The following is a 23,643-nucleotide window of genomic DNA, read 5'->3' as shown; positions in this document are numbered from 1 at the left end:
TGTTGAGAAATCTTGCTCCGCTAATAACAAAAGGCCTGAAATTCCAGCAGTACCCGTGCAACACATCACCAATTGCGTTTCAGTTGTTAAAAGCCCAAATTTTCCTGTGTCCGTTCTTGTGCTGTATTACATTTTCAATATTGCAGCATGACCAAAGAATTCCCAAATCTTCCCCAAAACCTCATGGATAAGATCTAGCCACTGCATACACAGTTGCAGTTGCCAGAGGTGGCACATCACAGAAATGAGAGATACCATAAGGCATCCAAACCATAACACGTCACAACACTGCTAAACCGACTTATTTTAGCTTTGGACCGAAACACCTGGCAGCAATATTCATGTTTTTCCAGTGCAGCACTATTTCCCCAGAGAAACTGTCTCCATTTTCTCTAAGCAGCTCTACTGTTTACTTTGATGTCTGAATTAGAGACAGCAAAAAAAGCAAAGGTGATTTCCCTATGTATTTTAGGCTTAACAAACATTCTCCTCATAATAACTGATTAATACTGTGTGATAGCATTACCATGAAAATGTTCGATTCCTCTGGAAACACACCTTTCCACCATAGCAGAGCATTTCCTGAGCTGGGACAAAATGGCTGCTGTCTCCTGGTCTCAACAAACTATACTTGAAATATTTCTACTTTACGACAACAAGAGGAAGTTCCTAATTTATGCAGTTGAAGTCCTCCATACAAACAGCTCATAATAAAAATATAATTTTTTAGACTCCCTCTTGAGAAATTTCTGTGCTCTTTTTGTTTGCTTAGAACACAAATCTCTATTTAAAAAGTCAAAGAAGAGACTTGGATAGAATCTGGCTAGGTAGTAACTGGTATGGCATCCCTCAGGTTTCAAATGCAAATAAAATAGTAGAATTTTGAAAAGGGTTCATCTCCCACAGATATTTACTTAAAATAAGACTTATCTTTCCAAAAATTGTTTTGTGTAACGTGAAATTAATTTCAGCTCAATTACTATTAGAACATCTGTTAATTTCCCCCCTGCCCCAATCCATCTGGCTTAAGCACTTCAAATGGCATCTGCTGTCAATCAAATAGGTTACATATCAAATGTCATCATAAAGACTTGAAAAGAAGCCCAAGATATAACAGTTAACTGTATAATACCTTTTTTCCAAATGGAGGAGCTATCCTTGCAGGTTTAATAAATCATGAAGGTTCACACAACTGAAAATCAGCCAGCCCACCACTACAAGTATCATTTGTTAATGTCTCCTAAAATGGAAATTTTATTAAAAATGATAAGTTGTTGGGGTGTTTTGTTTTGTTTAATTTTTGTTTGGGTTATGTTGGTGGTGGTGTGGTGGTGATTTTTTTGTTTGTTTGGGTTTTTGTAGTAGAGGACTTACAGAGATCAGTTAGAGAATTGGGTAGTTTATTGAAAATTGATTTTTTTTTAAAAAGGCTCTTAAAGATTTAAGTGCTATAGGTTCAGAATTTTTGTTTACAGCTAAAAAGGCCAGAAAAAACCCTTTATTTTTAAAATTGAAACAACTAATTATAGGATCTTTTAAGCAATTACTATAGTACTCAGTATCCAAAATAATGTGCTGTGCTCAGAATGTATTGATTTAATCAGAAACTGATTGAAGACATAGAGGCGAACACTAAACAATAGGAGCAATGAGGGGTAAAGAACAAGAACATTCATGAGAACTGTTTGCCCAGTTACTTACACTGTTTGTTCATCTACATGTCCTGTGCATGTCTTTGAGAGAAGCCAGTTGCTGATCTCTGGCCAAACACACAATTCTGCAGTTGCATATTTGACAGAGTCCTGGCTGCTACACGAGCAGATCATGTGTGGAATATTGCACAGAACCACGGCAGCCTTGTGAATGTACCAAGCTGGTCTTTTGTGGGTAAGTAGCTGAACATTTTACTAACATGACAAAATCTTCTGATTAGTGTAGCATTCATTAAATGGTGACAGATGCTAGTATTAATTACATGTTGAGCGGATCATTTTCCCATTACATTTCTTTTGTTACCAGCCTCATCATTCCAGTTATCAGCCTGCCCTATAAGCAGATTAAGCACCAGACTTTTTTTTTTTTTTTAAGGGTGGGGGATGTGTGTCTATATTCCTTCTTTGACCAAAATGAGTGACTGATCTTTCCTACACTACCCCACCATCTGGATTCCTCTCTTGCACTTTTCAAAACCTGTATTTATCATCTGTTAGACAATTTATAAGAAATGTTATTTTGGAAGGTTATTTGTGTGGCTCTCTCAAGCCATCTTACATTTAATGTTGGAAGCCATAGGATTAATCACTTGCCTTGTACAAACAGGTAACATCTATTGTTTTTTGTGATAAATGTTGCCAAATTATAACTGGCATATCAAATATTAATTTGGCATTGCAAGATTGAAAAACATGTACAGTAAAAGGTATATGTGAAACAAGTTGCCATCCCTCGTGTCAGTCTTGAACCAGAAGATTCTCATTCTATGTAATAGTACATACACTCAAACAAAACAAAAACTATTCACCATTTCCATGAATACTAGCAGGATTCCTAGAACACATTTTATGGCCAAGAATGATTTTTTATTTATTATGTTTATTCTGCCATGTACACCAACTTCTCCTTCATAACAACTCAGAGCAGTCCTGGAGAGGAAAAAAGGAAACAAATGAAAAAAAATTGAAAAGTACAAATGGCAAAGTCATTCATCTGGAAATAATTTCTGCCACAAACCAAAAGGTTATAAATTGAAAGTTGACAGAGGAGAAAGACATTGGAATAATAACTAATCGAAGGATGATCAAGAATCATTAATGTGATTTTGGTAGAGAAAGTTAAATACAAACCTCAAATTTAAATCACCCAGGTTTTTTCAGAAGACATGGGGAAGTAACAATGCTTTTGCACACGGTACTTATTAGGCTTATTATTATTAAGAACAAAAGTATTAATGGGAATAAGTGCAATAAGAAAATGAGAGTGACCAAGAAGCAGAGAGTCGGTTTCACAAGTGGAGACTGATAAAACAAAACAAGCCCTATCCAGAGTGCGTATTTATTCAATATATACAATATATCTCATATATATACACATATATGCAGCATTGTTACCTACACAAAAGATATCCAAGCAAAATAAATGTAAATTAATCTGTGTAACTGCACTGCTAACCATCAGAGAACTGATGATCTGGAGCAGTTGTTCTGTGTGAAGTAGCAGAGGAAGAAAAGCTTCACTGCCTTTGAAACACATCAAATCCCATTTATGCTATGAAAATCTATTATGTAGCTGGATGAAACAGCAGACACTGGGACTGAATGACCTGAAGTTATCTCTTTCAGTCTTATATTTCTGCAGTGGAACTGGCAGATGCCCACACAGGGGAAATATGTGGAATAGTTTCTGTGCATTTGTAAAATTATGATTGCTGACTTAAAATAGCTACTTGAAAAAAATTATTTTCGCTGATGGCTCAGAAGATCTCTCCTTCCACACAATCCAGCTGGGTGAATTGTATTCTGTGAATGCTCACTTATGCAACTAAGTTTCCTGCCCTAACATGTTCTTAAGATCTGCTGTATTTGTACCGGATTTCTGGTTCTGTGACAGTTTGACTTTATAGTCAGCTGATACCTGGAAACCCTGGCCATGACCGCAGGTCCACAAGCCTTGGAGCCTTATAAGACGTGCCCAGTAAATTGATAACTTCATCCTGGAGGAGCTGAATTTACTGCTCATGTAAAGCCCAAGTAGACTGTTCAAAGAAGGGCAACACTGGACAGTGTTACTATGGGAGCTTTCATACAAATCCACTACGCAGCCACAAACTCCCCTTTTTGCTTTTAAAGAAAATAAGAACAGACAGTTCTGAAAGCATTCCCTTCCAAGAATGGGGCTGTTCAAAGTAGCAGGTTTCAGCATTCATGTAACCCTGTGCTAAGCTGGAGGCTTAGACTGTGAGGCCTTTCAGGCAAAGACTGTTATTTATTAGGAAACTGCAAAACAGCACACTGGGAACGTGAGCCAACAACGAGGCCTCCTCCACGCTAACCCAGGATGGCTAAATATATTTTACATGAGACACAACTTGGAACATCAGTGATGCACATACCTTCAACTGCTATTTTTGACACAGGTCTCTTTGCAGGAGATTCCATAGCCTGTAGAAAGGTTAACTAGCATCCAGAAGTTTTACATGCACAGAAGTTAAAACTGGAGACACTACTTACGTGAAGGTGTTTTGAGGAGTAAGGAATTAAAATTTGAGTGAATTGGGAAGTTTTGCTGGAATCAGATGCATTAGTTTCAGAAAATATAGCGATATATTCAAATAAATACATTCACTGCACAACACTTAAATGATCTTATTGCCATAAAATCAAAGCCGAATTTTTCAAACAGTCCAAACCAGTTATTTTTCAATGACACCAGCTTCCTGGTAATGCTTTGTACAATGAACATTTGCAGAACAATTTGAACTCACTTACACTGACAGTTATGAAGTTTTTTTGCATGGTTTATGTTAACTGATTTTGGTTCGTTTTCAGGATATATTTGGGCAGCTGAAAACAAACCCAAGAATAGATACCTGAAGTGTGGGACAGGAAACAGATATGAGAACCAAAAACCTGAAGACAGTAATAACAATAAGAAACATCTTATTTTTATTATCCAAGTGCAAAAATGAATTGCAAAGACCCCACAACACTCAGTCACATTCCATAGACAAGCTGAGCACTGGTAGGATTCCTAGGGGGTCAGTGGGACAGGCCCACTACAAGACTTCAGCTGCTCAAAACCACATATTTCCCAGTTATTGTGCAGCAGTTCTTCCCTGAAAGAACATATGTTTATTATTTTGGTTTACTTTATGTAAACAAACTGAAAATTTCCTCCTAGTTTAAAAATATGTTGGGTTTTTTTTTTGGTTCTGGTGAGACATTAAAAGAACATTCTCAGAAAAGTTTCTGAAACTTTACATTTTCTAAATCATTAAGTCCAGCTTGAGACAAGTATTTGTGTTTGTCTCTCTAATAAATATAAAGTAAGTAAACTATGTTAAAAATGTCTCAAAATGAAACAAAGATTGTAGTATATTTGCATTTTTATTTCATAGTCTTATAAACTCATAATCAGATTTGTTGAATTTCATTTGCTTACTGTCCAACATTTCTCATTGATGATTCTGTTAAATTACTCTGAAAAATACTCATATCGCACATTTTGCAGGATATTTTAAAACAAAGATTCAAAAAACTCTTCCAAGATATTTATCATTGGTTATTTCCCTGTTTGAAAAACCAGTTATCTGCACTGGTGAAAGGCAGGAGATCTAACATCTCCAGGTACAATGTAGAAAATATACACATCAGTCCCATTCCCAGATGTTAATTTTATGCTCTTGGAATGACATGTTAGATTACCCTTCTGCGTTAAGTCTGATTACCCTGAAAGTGAAGCTAAACTTATCTTTCTTTAGAAGGAATACTTAAGGATTTGTCATTTATTTGCATTAAATGTCGCACCACGTTTATTTGTGAGGCATTTCTGAGGGTAAACTTACGCGTTTTAAAGGTATAAAATCACGATGTGTATAAACTACTTCGCAAGGCTTCTAACTCACATTTCTCTTTCCTCTGGTTCCTCAGGCAGAGCCCCATCCCGCAGGCTCGGGAAAGCCCAGGTAGAAGGAATGTCCCACACACTGAGGCTCCCCGCCTGGACGCACTTTCGCCCATGCCTGGAAATACCCTTTTGGTAGCGGCCTCACACAGCCGGGCGTTCCCAGCCCTCAGGAGGCCACACCAGCAGCACTTACTGGTGGCGCCTCCCGGGTCGCTTCCTGGCGGCGTTAACGGGGCCCCTCGTCCTGCTCCGGCACGGAGGGGCTCCTTCCCCAAGAACAAGCCCTCGCTAAAGCCGCTGCCGCCTCAGGCTGCCGGTCTGCCTGCCTTCCATCCTTCCTTCCAGGGCGGCGGAGCGAGCGGCGGGCCCGCGCGGCTCCGCCGCCGCCGCCATTTTGGGACGCTGGCGGGCGGTCTCCATGGCAACCAGGAAGGGGCGGACATCGCGCGGGGTCACCGCTAGCCCGGCCCCCTCTTAAAGGAGCAGCCGCGGCGGCCCCGCGGTGCCGGGCAGGGTCTGACCCCCGCCGCCGCTGCCACCAGCGACCCGCGCCCCGGCCGCCCCCTGGCCGCCCCGAGGGGGGACATTCCCGCGGACCCGAGGTGACGACCCCGGCGGAGGGATACCGACCGCCGCCAGCGGCTCCGCCGAGCGCAGCGAGCGGGCCGCGCTCCGGGCCGCGGCGGGGGCTGCGCGGGGGGCGGCAGCCGGGGCAGGGGCCGCCCGCCGGCCCGGGGCGCGCGCGGGCCCCGGCGGGGCCCCGGCGCCAGGAGAAAGTAGTCCCGCGGCCTCCCCCTCGCGCCGCTGGAAGGGGTTCGGCGGCGGAGGCGGCGGACGAGGCGTCGCTCGGTGCTGCGGCTTCAGCTGATAATTGAAGGGAAGCGAGGCGGCTGCTGCCGGGAGGAGGGAGGCACGGAGCGTCTGCGGAGGCCGCACCGGGACAAACTAGGTACCCGGGGCCCCTCCGCTCGGTCGGGGGGCGCCGGGGAGGCGGGCGCGGGGCGGCGGGGCGCTCGCTGGGCCCCTCGGCGACTCCGGGCCGGGCCTGTTGTGTCATCCTGGCATTAGCCGAGCTGCCCTTCCTGGCGGCCCGGGGCAGGGGGAGGGGAGCGGCGCCATCCCGGAGCATTGTTGCGGATGGGGGTGGGGGGGCGAATGGGAGCCGGGAACGACGCGGCGCCGTGTTGGTGAGTGTGTGGGGCGGCCCGGAGGGGTGGAATGGGGCCCTCGCCGTGGAGGGAAGGGGTGGAAACGGAGCTGACAAAATGGCCAGGCGGTCCCCGAGCCTGCTGCGGGGATATCCCTCGCCCCCCCCACCCCGGGCAGGGGTGCCGGGGGCTGCCTGGCCTCTCCCGGGCCGCCTGGCGGGGAGGGGGGCGGCAGCGCGGCCGCCCCTCGGCGGGCCCTATGTGGCTGCTGATACAAAAGGGCAGTGTCAGTGTTGACACTGCCGTGCCGATTTCGATGCCCTTCCCTGTCTTCCCTCCCCCACTCCGCTTGGCCCCCTTTTCCTTAGTGGTCCTTTTTTTCCCCACCCCCTTTTTATTTTTTTGTTCCCCTCTAAAGGAGCTAGGGAATATCTTGAAGGAAAAAAATAGCATTTTCTTTTTCTTTTCCTCCTGCCCAGCTCGGTAAAAATGCTAAACAATCGGCCGACGTCCATATTTCACAAGCTTTTTTGGGGGGAGGAAGAAGGTGGGCAGAAAACGGAGGCGCCCGTGGGGTCGGAGTCACAAAGCTGGCTGCCCACGAAAGGGATTATTTTCGCAGCTGAATGTTTTCGAGCTGATGTTTTTCTTGTTTTCAGTCAAGAAGCAAGTTGCCTGGTCTTTGCGTTTGCTTGCATAATGCGTCGTACTTGGAGGCTGATCAAACGCTGGGTTCTGCCTTTCCTGCCTGGCTCTTCCTCCTTCCCTTTTCCCGGGGGGCTGGGTCGTGGGACAAGTTCGAGGGGGCTGGTGGCGCTGGGGCTCCCGGCTGCTGCCCCGCTGATCCGGGGAAGGGAAGGAACCGAGGCCGGGGCTCTCGCCAGACCTGCAGGCCTGTCTTCCTGTGTCCAACTTTTTTATTGTTCCCCCTTCCCCCTTCCGAGTGCACGGGCTCTCCGGCAGGCGGGGGTTCGCTCGGCTCGAGAGTCCCAAAGTGTAGACGGGGAACCGGAAAATAATAGGGGAAAGAATGGAAAGTTATGTCAAGGGCTTTGGGGGAAAAACATCGACGTATCGAACAAAGGTCCTGCCTGTGTTGGAGAGAGAGGCCTGCATGTGAGGCCTGATTGTGTCGCATTTACACACGGGGAAGAAATGAGTGCTTGGTACTGGCCTAAATTTATTCTGTAAGTCTGGCATAGAACTTAGGAACGCTTTCAGAGAGTGTGTAGTTTGTTTTGGGAGTGTTTTTATTATGTGTAGCAATCCAGTAATAATTTTTATTTTAAATCCTTTTTTTTCCCCAAAAAGACAGTTCAGGCTGTTTTTTTTTTTCTTCCTGCCTTGTTCAGCAGAAATAATACTGATTCAGAGCTTCTAACACTGTAATGCAAAACTTAACTCAGACTAAATTCCACAGTTTGTGTTGTCTGTAATATGAATTTTGAGCTTCCTGGTGCTTTAAAGGCTGCCATAAAGAGGAATTGAGTAGTTACCAGCTGATAAATTTGAAGTACATCTATCATAATAAGAAAGAAGAGGAATTTTGAGCACTTAAGTTAATTTTTCAAGATTTTCTTGTGGGAGCTGACACTGTGGATATACTCTAGTAGTACTTTAAAAGCTAGCAAGCATTCTTGTGATTATTTCTGTTTATCTCTGGTATAGTCTCTTCAGTTCTCCCTGTTTCACTCTCAAAACTAGTGTTCTAATTGTACAGAGTTGGGGTTCTGGTTTGGGTTTTTTTTTTTTAATTTTGAAATTTTTTTAAAACAATTTTTTGGTGTATGACTTCTGAGGTTTCTGAGATTTATTAAGGTTTTTGTTCAGCTATACGTTTTTAAGCAAGTTGTACTTCATGTATTTAAAAATATACATAATGGACATGAAAGTACTGGAAAAATAACTATCTTTCTATTTTTTGGTAGCCTACTTAATAAATATCAATAGGAGTTAAATGTATTTATGAAAATACTAGTATTTCAGTTTTTGCAGCTGATATTTTAACAAAATATGTTGTATTTGAACTAAGAAATTTAAAAACAGTGGTCTGGTGAATAAATTCTGAAATCAATGCCTAAAGTTTTTGGCAATATACATGTTTTAACTTGTAGTAGTTTCTGTATTTGTAAAATGGAGCTGATTGTGAGCAGCTCAGTTCTTTTGTTCTTAAATGCAAAGGTATTTTTAAATTTTATTGTTTGGTGTACCTAATTGTGTTAGAAATACAGGTAATCAGATATTTTTCCCCCTTTCTTAGGGTTTTTCAGAGAAAAAATGAATAATAAACTTGAGCTAACAACCTTTAAGTCTTCAGTCTCCAGATGGTTGCATAGGTAGGAACCTAAACATGTCTTAGCTGTTAGTAGAAAGATTGTAGGTCATCCACAGTGTGACATTACTGCTTATTAATATAGCAGATCTACTTCAGTAGGAGTGCCAACCTGTTGAGTAAGAGCTTATGAAAATGGAGTCTTTTGATGTCTTGCAAAAGTTTTTCAGGTCAAAGTGACCATTAGGGGAAATATTCTGCATCTTCCCAGTAAATGAATAATCAAAGCTGTCATTCCTAATCAGGAATCATGCACAAGTTTTTGTGGTTTTTGTTTGTTTGTTTGTTTGTTTTTTAGTTTTCCTTTTTGTATTGTACTTTGACTGTCTTCAAACCCAGAGTGTGAATATTACAGGAAAAAAAAAAACTGAAATGAAAACTTTTTCTTATAAAATCATAAATCCTAAATTTGAGGCCTAAAGCTGTAGGTGACAACATCACTATTCCTTCTGCAGCAGCTTAGCAAAAATAAAATGATTTTGTCTTTAATGCCATCAGTGGAGACATGATCAATTTTCATGTGGATCCTTACATCACTGCTAAGTACAGTTACTTACTCTGCAGCAGTCCAGAAGCATAACCTGACTAACTTTCTTTTGTTTCTAAGTGATGAAGCTGAAGCAGAAGTAGGAAAGTTAGTAAGTAAACTGCATGTTTGTACCTAATTTGCAGCTAAATGAATCTCACAGCTATCTGTGTTAATCTTGTATTTATAGGCCATGCTATATTTTCTAACAAACTACTTGGTAAGCATCATGTAGAACACTTTTGCTCATGGATCTGTCTTTTGTCACACTGAGGCTAAATTTTTGTGACAAAGTATAATCAAATACTGAAGTTGTACAAGATGGTGAATTATGGTGTTGGCAAAAACTTAACCCAGAATGTTTCTGACATCTCCCATTGGCCTGTTGGATGATCAGTGTCCTGTTCATCGCCTGTCAAATGAGTAACACTCCCTATAAAGCACTTTGTTGACTCTGTTGTACTCTTTCCATCAAGGTGTCCCTGGCCCATCCAGTACTGACTCTGAAGGTAGTACCACAGTGGATTTTTTTTTTTGATAGAGTAACATATTAGCTTTGGGTGATTATGCTTAATTTTCTGAAGAAGTAATATTTTAAATGTGCTCTTAATGTTTTAATCACTACATAGTATCACAACAGATTTATGGCAGTATATGAAGCAACTTCTTGCTGAGGGTTTCCATAGATCAGTTTTAACTTAGGACATGAGGTTGGTAACTGCAAAACAAAGTCATATTAACTTTTTCCTGCTGATGTATTTTTTTTTTAATTTATATGTAATAAAGTGCTTCTCAAGGAGCAAAACTATTTTCGGAGTTCTCAGTGGCGAGCAATAATGAAAAAAATGCTTGTCTGTAGCCACTTGTCTTGGGAATGTTTTTTTTTAACAAAACAAATGTTGAATTCATGTTTTAAAATTTTCTTCTGCAAACAAAGAAATTTTGGCTACCTATCAAATGTACAGTGGCTGTGGAAGACAGGGCTAAGTCAACTGGCTTCTCCTGCCTGCTTTCAGATACCAGCAATGGTTGCTTTAGTGCGAAGTTCAGTTTGAGGAGCAATTGTTCTCCTAATCCTGCCATCAAGTTGGCAGAGTCCAACTGTGTAAATATTCATATTCTCCTTCAGTTCTGTCTGGCAGCCAGGGTTCAAGCACACAGAACCAATCTGTTTCCTCTCCTTGTCTATGATGATGTTTGTCTTGCAAGGTACTGACTGTTGCCAGTCTAACTTGACTCATGAAGGTACTTGGCACAAATATGGCAGCAAACTGCCCTGAGAGCAGTAGATGGTCAACTCTGTAAGGAAAAATGGAAATACTGTTTTCATGTAGGAGAGATGGAAAACTTAGGTGTATTATCAAAAAAGTTAATCATGATAGTTTAATATTGGACTTCAATATTGACGATGCATGAGAAACACTAGCAATGATGTTCAAGCCATGGTTGCTCTCGGTTGCTCCAGGAAAGCCTCTCTTGTAAGGACTCATACAGTAAGCCTGTTTGGAAACTTTGGAAACCTCAGGAAGTTACTTGGCTCATCTCACATTTGATTTCTTATACCCTGGAGTAGTTTTTCACTGATTACAGCCTGATAAAAAGAGGTCAGTTTTCTTGAGTGATAAGAATGGAGAAAAAACCCCAAACCTTACAAACATACTACGGTGTTCTTGGAAAAGAAACTGGAATGATTCTATCAGTGTGTAGTAATACTATGCTGGCTCATGGACTGGAGGAGAAGAATCCCATTTTCTCAAGTGTTTTCTGTATGATTTGCTTTGATAGTGTCCATAAGAAAGTGCACTGTGCTGAACTGCAAAGATCTGACCTTCATGAAAGGTGTGAAAGGGTCTGAGTCATCTTTTGGAATGTGAACCTTGAGTTGCAGGGAAACAATTTGGCATTTCAAATTGGAAGCTGAGGTCCCTGGTACTTTTTGAATAAGATGGCTTTTTTAAGATGTGAAAGGCAAGGCATATTTCACATTTTTCTGCTTTCAGAGCAACTTGTTGCTGATAACTTGTGTTGTCTTTCATGAAGTTGAAATAACTAAACTTAATGTAAGGAGGGGCAAATAGTTGCTAGACTTTTGTAAAGCTGGAAATAAATACAAATATGTTCTTTGTTTTCTGAGGTATGTATGTTTTTTTGGGAACAAAAGTGTTAAACTTTCAGGAGGCTGTCAAGCCCTGAGATGGGCATTAGACTTAATACTGGCAGTGTGCACCTCTGTCAGTTTTGTGGCTGGCTCTTTGAAGCATGGTTAATACCAGTTTTTCTTAATGCAGAGCAGTAACTAAATTTTTACCTTGATTTTCAGGTGTAGCTTTTTTCCTAATAGTAAAACTATTAGGAAAAATAGGTCTATGACAAACTCATGCCCCAAGGTAACTAGGTGTAGATTTAGCTATGTTTGCTTTTAGAAAGCATGTATGCTGTTCTGTTCTCCCTCATTTTTTCTCCTTCTCTGTCTTCCGTCTTACTTGTCTTACTTGGAGCTTGTGATAGTTTGTCTTAGCAGCTCTGGGCAGGAGAAATGATTTTGCTGTACGTGGGCTTTTATGTGCTTGAAGTCTGTTCTGTATCTCTGCTCTAGTCCAAGATTGCTTAGATGTAAAAGTACAGGTAAATAAGTGTGGAAATCAAAAGTACACTCTTGTATAGTATCTTCTGAGTAAACACTGAGTTTTTGTAGGATCAGGAGCAACATAAATGAGTTGAGGCACCAAAAAAAGAAAAGATGGAAACAATGCATAGTAACGCTAGTCAGGGAGGACTCCAATATCCCCCGTGCCTGCCCTCCTCCCCCTTCCCTCCAGCCCTACTGAAAAGGAAAAACACACACCTGCATCCCACCCACTCATCAAGGGACTTGAATTACATGTCCTTGATAGTGGTATAATGATTAGTTGCTTACTTTAATTCCTGCAGTTAGTGAGGAGAAGCTCTCTTTACATTGTATAAGCCTTTGTGGAATATGTGGTAGATGAGTGTTTTTGGACAAGGTAATATTGTAAGATGTGGTTAATGTCAGGGCTAGAGGATGGCATCTTATCCAAGTTAATAATGTTCTGTGTCTTCTAATGTCAAATCCCTTATGTAATTAGCTTATTCAGTGTAGGGAGTGCCCTGTCCTGGAAGATGTGTGCCGTGTAACTGAATCTTCTGATCACAGGTGAGATGTGGCTGTGCATTTAAAGAGGACAAATGAAGAAGGTAACTGAGGGTGCATATTAATAGGCTGTATGCTGAATTTAAACTTGGAACTCTGCCTTCCTTAGAGAGTGTTTTCTTCCTCTTTATTTTGGGGATGCACTTTATTCATGATCAACTTACTGACTGCAAATTGTAATTTCTCCTTAAAACTTCACTTGTCTTGAGCTTTGCAGCTATTTCAGGCATGATGGCTTGGTGAACTTGCCCCTTGTACAGGGGTGAGGGGAAGGTAGGAAATCGCTCAGCTGAACAAGGACAGCAGACAGTCATAAGCTGTGTCAATAAGCCTGAGTGAGCAGCACCTGAGAAGCAGCTACATAGCTAGGTAGGTACATATGAGATCTTTAAGTTAAACAGCTGGAGAAAAAACAATTTCAGCTGAATCTCGTTTAATGAAGGGGATGGAAGCTGCATAACTTCGGCAAACTTTGAGCCACAAATTCAAGTGTTACAGCTTGTACTTTAAAGATCTGCTGCAGTCTATTCTACAGTGTATTTCAAGTTTATGTGATGATAATGGATGCTGCCATATCTTACTCTGCTAATATTCTGCCTTTTGTATTTAACAGGTAATAGTCTACAATAAAAGGCTGGTAATAAAAATTAAGACTTGAATTATATAATAAGATTGTGGATTAAAGAAGTTAGTTTCACTCCCATACTCAGTTACAAGAAGCTTGGCAGAAGAACAGATACATTCCTTTGCCAAAAGTAAGATAGGAAATACGTGTTTGTCAAATTTCCTCCATGGCAGCTCTTAAGTTGATATAGCTCTGCTGTATATTTGTAGACTTGCAAATGAACATGGGCATGCTGGATACCTGACTCTGGACAGCCCTTCAGAACTTTCACCAGCACTTTGTAACTAGAATTGGAAGAAGTGTGTTAAGGGAGATGCCACTGCGCACCTCTGTCTGCACATTTAAATGCTCCATAAAGTGGGTAGGAAGTGAGCTCTCTTCTGATTAGCCATGAAGAGGAAAGATGAATTTTGTGAAATTCATGATGTGAAGGAATGGTACCACTTTAATGTCTTTGGTTAATGTTGACATGTTTGAGCGCTATGGCCATACTTTTTTTTTTTTTTAAATACTTTAGAGGTTCTTGATTTATTATCCAAATCAAACCAGAGCTGGAACAGAACCAGCACTGAAAATTCCAACTTTATTGTGCTTTATGGAGAAGAACTCAAGTAAGCTAGAACCTGAGAGCTTTATAATTAAAAACTGTGGGTAAAGGAATGTAGTGATGAATTATTTTTTGGGACTACTCTTAAACTAAATGTAAAGTTGCCTGTGAGAGTCCACTGAAGTGACAGGCCAAGTAGTCTCAATCTGTCACTTTCAAAATACAATGCAGTGACCATACTTGTTGCTGTGCTTCAAGGCTTCCAGAGGGTGCCTGGAGTAAAGTGTATTCCCTGCCTTTCCTCTGTCACAGACTTAGCCAAAAGCTGTTAAAACTATTCTTGTAGTTTAAATAAAGTAGATTCCTATTAAGTGACAAGTCAATGGATAAACAATTGTATCATCTGTTTTTCAAAACTTCTTCATTCATTTATTTTATTCAGGTGAAATCTTGGATTTATATCAGATTGAGATTTCACACTTGAATGCAAACTGTGATTCTTGCTAGTAGTATCTGTAGTGTTAACAGGAACACTCAACTCCCTTGACCCGTTCTCAGCAGTCTGCCTGTGCTAAACTAGCATTGCTTCTGTTTGTGGCATCTGTTTGTTGGTTTCACATCTACCTTGCAATTACTGGAAACCCTATTAGGACTCATCTGTACTATTATTTTAATTAGTTAATTTTAATTGAAATAATTTTAATCCTATTTTAGTGGTGTTGGAGCATCTTAAAAACTTTTATCAGAAGTAAGCCATGTAGATTGCTCTGCATTACCAAATTGTGTAGTGTATTTTAATTTAAAAGCTGTTCCCCTTCAGCTAAGAAATGGTTTCTTCTTTAGACTCACAGTTTTGCAATACTGTTTTCCTTCACCAAGATGATGTCAAGCTACTTGGAAAGTCAGCTCAGTAAGATGGCAAATCAAAACCGGATAGCAGGTGGTAGTGGTAATTGATCTAACAGCAGAGTTCAATTAGTATTTTGATTTTTCTCTATTATGTAACCCACTCTGAAACATCAGCTGAGTTGAATGTTAGCAACTCATTCTCTGTTGCATTTTCATAGGACTTGTATGTTTTTTGTCTGCTAGTTCTACATGGAGCTCTTTCCACAAATAGAATAACTGGTTTGGTTTTTGGAATACATTAACTTTGGCAAGTTTCCTCCCCTCCCTTCCCCCCCCCCCCCCCCCCCCCCATATGTGGCAGATATCAAACATGAACATATGGGCGCAGAGTGACACAGCAATAGAAGGATCAAGCTGGATAAACAACCTCTGCACAGACTAACTCTATCCAAAAGTGTGGTATATGGTTTGTGGTTTTTTATTTTTAAATCCTAGAACTTGCTGCTGACTGCAATAACTTGCTTTGTGGAGAACTGTCTTCTGCCTCCCCTGCTCCTTCCCAGGGGAAGGTGTGGGGACAAGTTTTCCGTCCTCAGTCGTAACAGAGCTTCAGTGGTAGGTATCATGGGACAAGAAAGACAGGAAAAGCTCAAGTTGTTGATAATGGAGGTGTTGGCTTCTCTGCAGTGTCTTCTCTGACTTCTTACACCTTCTGAGAAAGAGGATGGCTGTTAAGATAGGAAGAATGGTGTTCTAGTTACTTCCTTAGCCAAAAGGTTCAAAGGGGGGGATTAGTTTTTTGTAGGAGCTGAGCCTTGAAAGAGATTTTTGTACCTGAGCAGCATGAGCATCTCCTGTCTGTGGTGGGCATAGTAGGACAACAGAACTTCTTCAGTCCTCCTGGGATATTCTTTCAGCATGTCATGTCTCAAAATTTAGGATCATCTAATTTCCAGCCTGAAAGTTTCTCTTAACTGTTTGCCTGCTAACTGTATCAATACTATCCCCTCTTTATTTTCTTTTGTTGATGTTTTAGTCTTAGCACTTACTGAAAGTATTTACAGCCTTGTTGCCAGGCTAAATAATACAGGTTTTATTAGTTAACTTCTTTAAGATCACCCTTCTGGTTTTTAGTTGGAATTCATGTCTACTGACAAAGGCCCACTGTGATGGGATAGAGTATTTCAGATAAGCACTGTTTTTTACAAAAGCACTGAGAATTCTGTTTCTTGGTAATGGTGCATACACCTAAGCATTGGTTCCTCTTCCACACCTCTCCCATTCCCCTCCAGCATCACTCTGGGAGGAACTGGAACATGCTGACAGGGTTTGGCTTACAAAAAATGCTTTTTGGGCTCAGTACTGAGGTACAGCATCTCCATATTGAGTTTTAATATTGTACTTCATAGCATTGCAAGTGTCTCTTAAAATAATTTACTGTTCCATATTTTGATATATCCTTACTATTTTGGGAGAGGGACAGAGGAGAGAAAATGGGACTTGAAAGTTTTGATAATTTTGGAAAAAAGGGGAATTTTAAGGGAAGAGCTCTGTGTTTAGATAACCAGATCACTTGTGTAGTTATTTGGAAATAAGCAAGGCTATAATAACAAAGCTTTCATCTTAGTTCATAGTTTTCTTCTATGGATAATAGTCTTCCATCATTGCAAACACTTTCTGTTAAATTTGTGCAATGTTGCAATTTGTTTGGATGCTACTTAAAAACAATTTAAATAGTCTTGGGTTTAACAAAACAGAAATAAAATGTGAGTGACCCCTTTTCTGTGAGCCAGGAAACAGTAACAAGTGTCCAGAGTTCTGCTGTCAAAAACCAAAATCTTTTGCTTCTGGAGTGTGTTGATGTCCTGTGATTACTAAAGTATGATTCAAGACTTAATACCTATACAAGTTGAATGTTATTGCCTGCCTTCAAGTGTTAAAAATGTTTGAACACCCACAGCTTACAGAGATACTATTTTCCAGTTGTTTTTCAAAACCTCGGGCCTTTGACAGTGCATTCAGAGTAACTGTGGATATTTTAAGTCCAGCTACATCTGAATGGTAGAATAGTCTTACTTAAGTGTGTTTGCTGTAACACAGCTTTGAAGTCTACTAGGTGAGTCCTCATCAGAGAGTACATTTTGCTAAACTTTGGAACTTTGGTTCAATGAGAATGTCTGTCTACATAAATTCATGGAGTATACAAATATAATGCCATGGCACTACTGACATAGGAAAGGAAGGTAGACGGTCCTGTGAAAAGTACTTGAAAAAAATAGACTTTGTCTCTCAGGAAAGGAGAAGGCCTATTCCTGGAAATACAGTCAGCACTAAGGGTATCTCTTGAAATAGTAATTTGTTTTTTAAAAGCAAAGAGACAGTTCTCCCTTACTGTATTTTTTGTACCACTTCAGGCTGGAGGACTTTAAATATCTGATTTTTGTGTAAAATACCTACTTGCCAGCTAAAGGCTAACTTGAGGAGAAAAAGTGAAGTGCAAAAGTATGTACAAGTGTTCAGTTTTCATACCACTGAGGCTAGCTCTGTTGTCATAAATATTACAGCTATACCAGGAGAGATAGTTCTCAGGCATTCTAAAGATGTTAGCCTGCCTTATACCTGTCATATACCAGGCATTCTAAAGATGTTAACATGCCATGCCTGAGCTTTGAACGGCTGAGTCAAGGAATTCAAGAACTCAGAGTTTTGTGCCCATGGTTTCAGGAATGCTGCACAGAGATCACTGAGTGTGACAATTAAAGGAGATGCAAGCTACTGTATTTCCTCAAATTTTCACCTAACCCTGTGAGACATAGCTGAATTTGGGCTTGCAGACCCCTGTCCCTGCTTTATGTATATGATCTACCTGCTTAAAAAGCCTACTTGATAAGGAGTTGGGCTTTCTGTTGACAACATCAAATGCAGGATGTGACTAGTGCAAGCCCAGACCTGTGGCACCTAGAAGCAGCAGCTCAACCTGTGGCAGAATATAGTGATTTAAATGTCTAAATTTAGCTTAGATGCATCCAAAAGCAAGGTAGTTTGTTACTACTTAATAGTATTCCAGGTAATGACAACAAACTAGAAATGCATTTACTCTTGGGGTGTGTTTGCTCTATTGGAAAGGTTGGTGGCCCAGCTTTGAAGTGGGAGTAACTTGAAAATACAAATTTGTGACTGGCTGTAATTTAAACTGTTTTGTTCTTTGTGCTTGAAGAGACTGGAGTAGTATTTTTGGTGGGAGAGTGGAGGAGAAGTTTTTGTAATTTCAAGTTGCTTCATCAGAATTTGAGAAGTTTAACTTGTGACAACTGGTGATAGATCAAAATGTCAGGTTTTAAATTGTCTATGTCGACTTGTACAGATGCAATCTATATTTTTGACCAACTCCCTGAGTTTCATGTACTGAATTTTAACATGAAAATGGTCTGCACTGGCATAATAGTGAAGCTTATGTTTATACTCTATCCCCATACCTTCTGAAGTGTGTGGAACTTTGGATAAATACATGTAGTCATTGGAAATTACCTTCTGTATAGAACACAAGACTTCCATGTAGGTTTGGATTAGAGCAACTAACTTGACTTCCTATTTTATCTGGGTCACCATACTCACTAGGATGTTTTCCAAGAAATGTAGTTGGGATTTTTAGCTTCCATCAGTACTTGGTATTCTTTGGGAGATATAATGGAGCTCAGCTGAGCAACTGCATAGTGCAGCCTCACGGCTCTAATGCCCTCAAGTCTGGCCAGTTTGTTTTCTCTCCTTAGTCTGTGCTGTAACTTCAGTAGTGAGTTAAATATTGTATGAAGAGTATAAGGAAGTGTAATCGCCACTAAGCTTAGAATTAATGGAGTTACAAAAAAAACCCCAAAAACAAGTAGGTGTTTGGCTCAGAGCATCTGTCATACTAGAATATGTACACAATATTTATGCGGTCATTTTAATTTAAAAAGTATCTATTATAAAACACAAACTGTGATCTGAAACGTTTTCCTTGAAAATGAAGAAGTACTTCTGAAACTTTCAGGCTCTTATCATGCAACTGTTTAATATGCTAGTGGCATATTCTGCCCTTGATATAAGAAAAAACGATTCTAGAATTGTGTTGTGCAAATTCAGTGTTAGATGCTTTATATCCTCCCCTTTTTACCAAAATAGATATTTAATAGGAAATAGTTTCAATTAGTTTTTCATAGATAACTGCATGTTTGGAGAGCTGTGTTTTCATCAGCTTGCAACTATGTGGAAGTTCGTGTGGGACAGATCAGGCTGTTTCCAAATAGCAGTACATGATGTCTGTATCCCAAAACTGATCTGTCAGGGCAGCCTTTAAATACAAAGTAAACATACAGATAAATTTTGAAAAGCATAGAATAAAGATTCAAAGTCAATGCAAGAATTTGACATCTTTGGTGGCTAATAGGGGTTGAGGTGCTCTCCTTAGCACCTCATCCCAGTAGTTGATGGGAGAAGAGATGTTATTTCCAACACTTGACATTGGGAACTGGAGATGTTAAAGATAGTAGGATTACTAGAATGCTTTTTTGCTCATTTATTGTATGCAGGATGGGGATGTGCCTGCTCCTGAGTGTCTTAGGTTTGCAAAACAGACTGAAGAGTAAGAGGCTGCAGCCTTTAGGAAATATGTACATTTTACCTGTTATGTGTAGGATACTGTGCAGAGGGGAGGGAAGAAACTGGGCTCACCCTTCTACTATGCAGAGGGGAAGGAAGGAACTGGCTCACTTACAGATATTTTCTGTCTTTCTTTACCAGCCAGTCTACTTCATATTCTTTCTTTTATTTTTGCCTGAATCCACTCCTGTATGTTTTTTACTAAAGTGTTGCAAAGAGTTATTTTATCTTGCACCATGATGAAGCTGCCCTCTCCAGTTAAATACCCTTTTATTTGTCTTCCTTACTAGTGCATTTTATTAAATGGCTTATAAGAGGATGAGAGTAAAGAGGATGACGTGGAGTAGTTCTGGAGTGTCTTATGGGTATTCTTAAAAGAAAAATACCCAAGCCACAAAAACAAACCAGAAAGACAAGAGATCTTGCATGGGAGTTGAGTGAACTTTGCCTCCAATTCTGTGTCATATTACCAGTATGGGGTTATTTTCATGTTTGCAAAAATGTATTTTAGAAGTGGAGCAAGATGGATGCATTGCTTTGCTTTTACCATTGATGTATACACAAAGCATTTAGGAGAAACATGGTCTTTTCCTCTCTTCCTCACCTGATTCTTTTTGAGTCCTAGACAAGGCCAAAAGTAATGTGTTGTTTTGCAGGGCAGTAGGTTGTAGGTTTGCTAATAAAGCATAGTTAATCATTAGTGTTAGATGAAAGGTCACCAGCATAGAAGACAACTCTTTTGAGTATTCTGATTGGGTCACAGAGCACGTGGCAAGAGCAAAGGCTTATCAAACCAGCTATTGTAATAGCTTCTTAAATAATCATTTTGATCAAGCTATAGAAAACGTAGAGCTTGGCTTGTTCTTTTATGAGTGTCTCAGGGTGGTGCAGAGATTGCGTTCTTCTGTTATGTGTTCTGTATTCATCAGAGAGCAGCAGTTTAGCTGGAAGGTAACAAAAAGCCTTGAACAGATTTAGGCAGTACCTGTTGGAACATTTTGCTGTCAGAAATTAAGGAGCCTTTCATCCAGCCCTGAAGTGATTGACTATTGACAGGCAATTCAGACTTTGACAAACACGGCCATGCTAGGACCCTAGGAAAAACACCTCATTAGTGTTAACTTGTTAGTCTTGTGAGCTGTAACATATGGGCATAGTTACAGTTGTTCTTGTTCAAGGAAAGTGTGTGGGTAGCCTGGGAAAGATGAAGTAAAAATCATTGGTGAGGTAAAGCAGAAAAATGTCCTAGTGGTACGTGCACATAAGGGAAGGAGGAGAGGAATTTGTAGTAGACTTCTTTTGTGTGTATTCAGTGATGTTGAATTCTTGTCTAGCTTAAAACTAAGACTAAATCTAGCTTCCTGCTAAAAAGCACTTCAGGGAGCTCTAGTATTTAGTTTTGCTCAAGGTCACCATCATGTACAGTGCTGTGTTACCACAACATTCTCTTATTTGTGAAACAGTGAGAAGGTGTGAATGTGCGGAGTGGAGTAGACACTTGTCAAAAAAGCGTGCTGTAAAGTTGTTAATTTCCTTCATAAATCTCTGGCTTCTGACAACTTTTTCCTTGACTGTAAAAGTTTGAACCTTCCTTAAATACAATTGTGGGACGTATATTATCTATTGTTCCCTGTATTTAACATGAAAGAGTAGCTCTGAGCACTGTAAAGTCATGGTCTTACAATTTGTAGGATCAGTTTAAAAACAGCTTAATCCTTAGCGTTCAACAGGTGTTTCTTGGGTTGTGGCTTTGTTTTGCTCAGCTTTACACAGAACTTCTTCTGTTTATACAGATATTTGGTAGGCAGTTTGGTTCATGATTTCATACAAGGTAAATGTCTTTAATTGTGCCTGTGTCAGTAATTTGGTATGTGTATTGGAGCTTACTCCTAATTACATCGCTCTAAGATAAAATGTAAATGTATAAATTTTTCCGTGGTTGACAGAGTGTCTCTGGCGCACAATCACACAATTCCAAGAAGCTGCTGGTTTGAGCACTGCCCAGTTTAGAAAACTTGAATGTGTTTTAATCCCTTTGTTTGTTGTTAGTGTTCTTGTGATAGCAGAAGATCCATATGCAGATCCAGTGCTGAGGAAGCCGGAAACTTAACCTGTTTTAATTGGATTTCTTCCTCAATGACTGCAATTAAACCATTTCCCTGATTGTGTCATGTGGCGTAGGGCTCTTGCTATGCATTAGGCCTATTACCTTTTCTGTGTAGCATTTGGATGAAGTCTCTGTTCAGGAGAACAACATAACCTGCTTGAGCCAGTGTGGGAAAGGAAGCCTCAACAGGCATTAGTCTGAATCAGTGCTAGACATCAGTGATAAGAAAAACAATACAAAAACTCCTGAAATCCTTCTGATTTCTCTCTACTTGTCTAAATTATATTTTGAAGATGCAAAAATCTGAGGACCCATTCTAGGTGAGTAAAAGACAGATGAGTACCTTCTACCTGGCCTTGGAAGCATAAGTTATTGTTGGAAATTTTTGTTTTTAGCTTTGTAGTTTTCTTCTTTAAGGCATACTGCTATTACTGAACAATTTTGTAGGCTGGTTTAGAGCTGAAGCAGAGTATTATGAAAATGAAGACCCCAGTCTTCTGCTTCTTTTCCTTGTTTTTATAATACACTTAGATCTGTGGTCCTTAGCTCATCTGTGGCACTTTTCTAATCCACATTTACAACTCAACTGTTTTTTTGTGTTTCTTTTTGCAGCAGTAACTTCTGTGACATCTAGTCTCTGAATTTCTTCAGTCTAGTGGCTGATTAAAGTTCTTGGCTTTTTGTTGTTGGTTTTGTTTGTCTGTTTGTTTTTGGTTTTGCCTATACCCTTCTAGTTGTTTAGGAGATTGCAGAGGTCATCTTGTGCTAATTCATCTTGTGTTAATTTAGACTTTGGGTGACCAATCCATGTTTTACTAGTCACTGAGCTCACTTGATCTCTCAGTAATTTAAGACAGCTTGGCAAAAGTTGATGGGGAATTTGGCAGGTCTCAGAAAGCCTTCCATGCTGCAACTTGGGGCATGTATTGTCTAACAGGCTCTGCAGGTAGGACGTGGCTGTGCACCATATCAGTATTTGTCTTGTGCTGTTGCACTTGGTTTTGCTTGAGGGCTGTGTGTGCCAGATGCAGGTGAATGGCAAACTGCAAATAAGGCACCATCTGGTCTATGGCATTAGATTAGAGAAGAGGCTTGGTGTTTGAGCAGACTCAGTGTTGTAATGATGCAGCTATGCAGCTCAAAGGCAGCTGGTCATTAAGCATTGGTGGTGGTGGTTTTGGGTACTTCATGGCTCACTTGGAAGAAAGTACTGAAATAAGCTACTAAACTGAAATTTGTGTAAAACACTCAGCTAATTTTCTCTGGTAATAAATGCCCCTTTTCCCAACTTTGCTACACCTCTTTTAATTGGTCTTAGCTTGACCACCAGCTTCTAGCTTGCCTTTTTTTTATCAGTGTCATTGATCTATACTTCAGGAAGGATTCTGTGCTTTGATTCATGTTGTCTCACAGAAGATAAAGCTCCTCATTCAAGTGAATTCCTGTCTTCTGAGTGGAGTCGTCTTCATTCTTGACAGACAACGTGGTTTTGTGTTTGTTTTGGTTTTTTTAATGTTTTTTGTTATGCTGTTAGTGAAAGCTTAAACCACTGTTCTGATAGTGACAACTAAACAAGGGTTTCTAGGGAGTCTGAAAATAGAGATCAGGTAAGATTTTACTTCTGTTGTTTATGATGTTTTTTAGTTAAAAGTCTGCAACAAACAAGGAATTCACATCAGTTCACTTTACATACAAACAGCATGATTTTGATCAGAATTTGACTGTTGGAAAATGTATTCTTTTCTGTTGGAGAGAGCTGCTTTTGTTTGATTTTAAAAAGGGAAAGAACTATTATTTTCATTGTTATTACAAGTTGAAGCTACACTTCTATTAACACCTGGTAGCAGAACTGCATCCTGACGCTCTCATAGTGTAAACTTCGTCAGTATGTAACATTAGTTTTAAAGGTCCTGTAGAGGTGAAGTCAAGTTCTTGCTGTAGGACTGACGTGGCATAAAAATTTTGTTCTGTGGCACACGTGTGCAGAAGATCAAACTTTGAACATATTTGTTCCTCACTTCTCCTTTGTTTCCCATTGCTCTGCTAAAAGGGAAAAAGATCTGTCAATAAAGATAGG

General features: G+C 40.2%; 1 protein-coding gene and 1 long non-coding RNA gene across 11 annotated transcripts in view; one reads left to right on the top strand and one right to left on the bottom strand.

The window, feature by feature from the left end:
* Positions 1-1,424: 1,424 nt before the first annotated feature.
* Positions 1,425-5,955, bottom strand: LOC119704722. The gene is made up of 2 exons (XR_005258023.1): positions 5,816-5,955; positions 1,425-5,737 (listed from the first exon to the last, which is right to left on the bottom strand). It is a non-coding gene; the product is annotated as an uncharacterized LOC119704722 (long non-coding RNA).
* A 138-nt stretch (positions 5,956-6,093) lies between these two features.
* TRIP12 (thyroid hormone receptor interactor 12) overlaps positions 6,094-23,643 on the top strand; it is an 81,045-nt gene continuing 63,495 nt past the window's right edge. For 3 of the 10 annotated variants that reach the window (XM_038146357.1, XM_038146356.1, XM_038146354.1), the window contains exon 1: positions 6,294-6,571. The gene's annotated coding sequence lies outside the window, so the exon portion shown is untranslated. The other 7 variants (XM_038146351.1, XM_038146355.1, XM_038146348.1 and 4 more) reach the window with 7 other exon arrangements.

The sequence above is a fragment of the Motacilla alba genome, chromosome 9 (assembly GCF_015832195.1).
Source record: "Motacilla alba alba isolate MOTALB_02 chromosome 9, Motacilla_alba_V1.0_pri, whole genome shotgun sequence".
Classification (NCBI taxonomy): domain Eukaryota; kingdom Metazoa; phylum Chordata; class Aves; order Passeriformes; family Motacillidae; genus Motacilla; species Motacilla alba.
The sequence above is the reverse complement of the archived record's forward strand: the minus strand, read 5'-3'. Positions and strand labels throughout refer to the sequence as shown.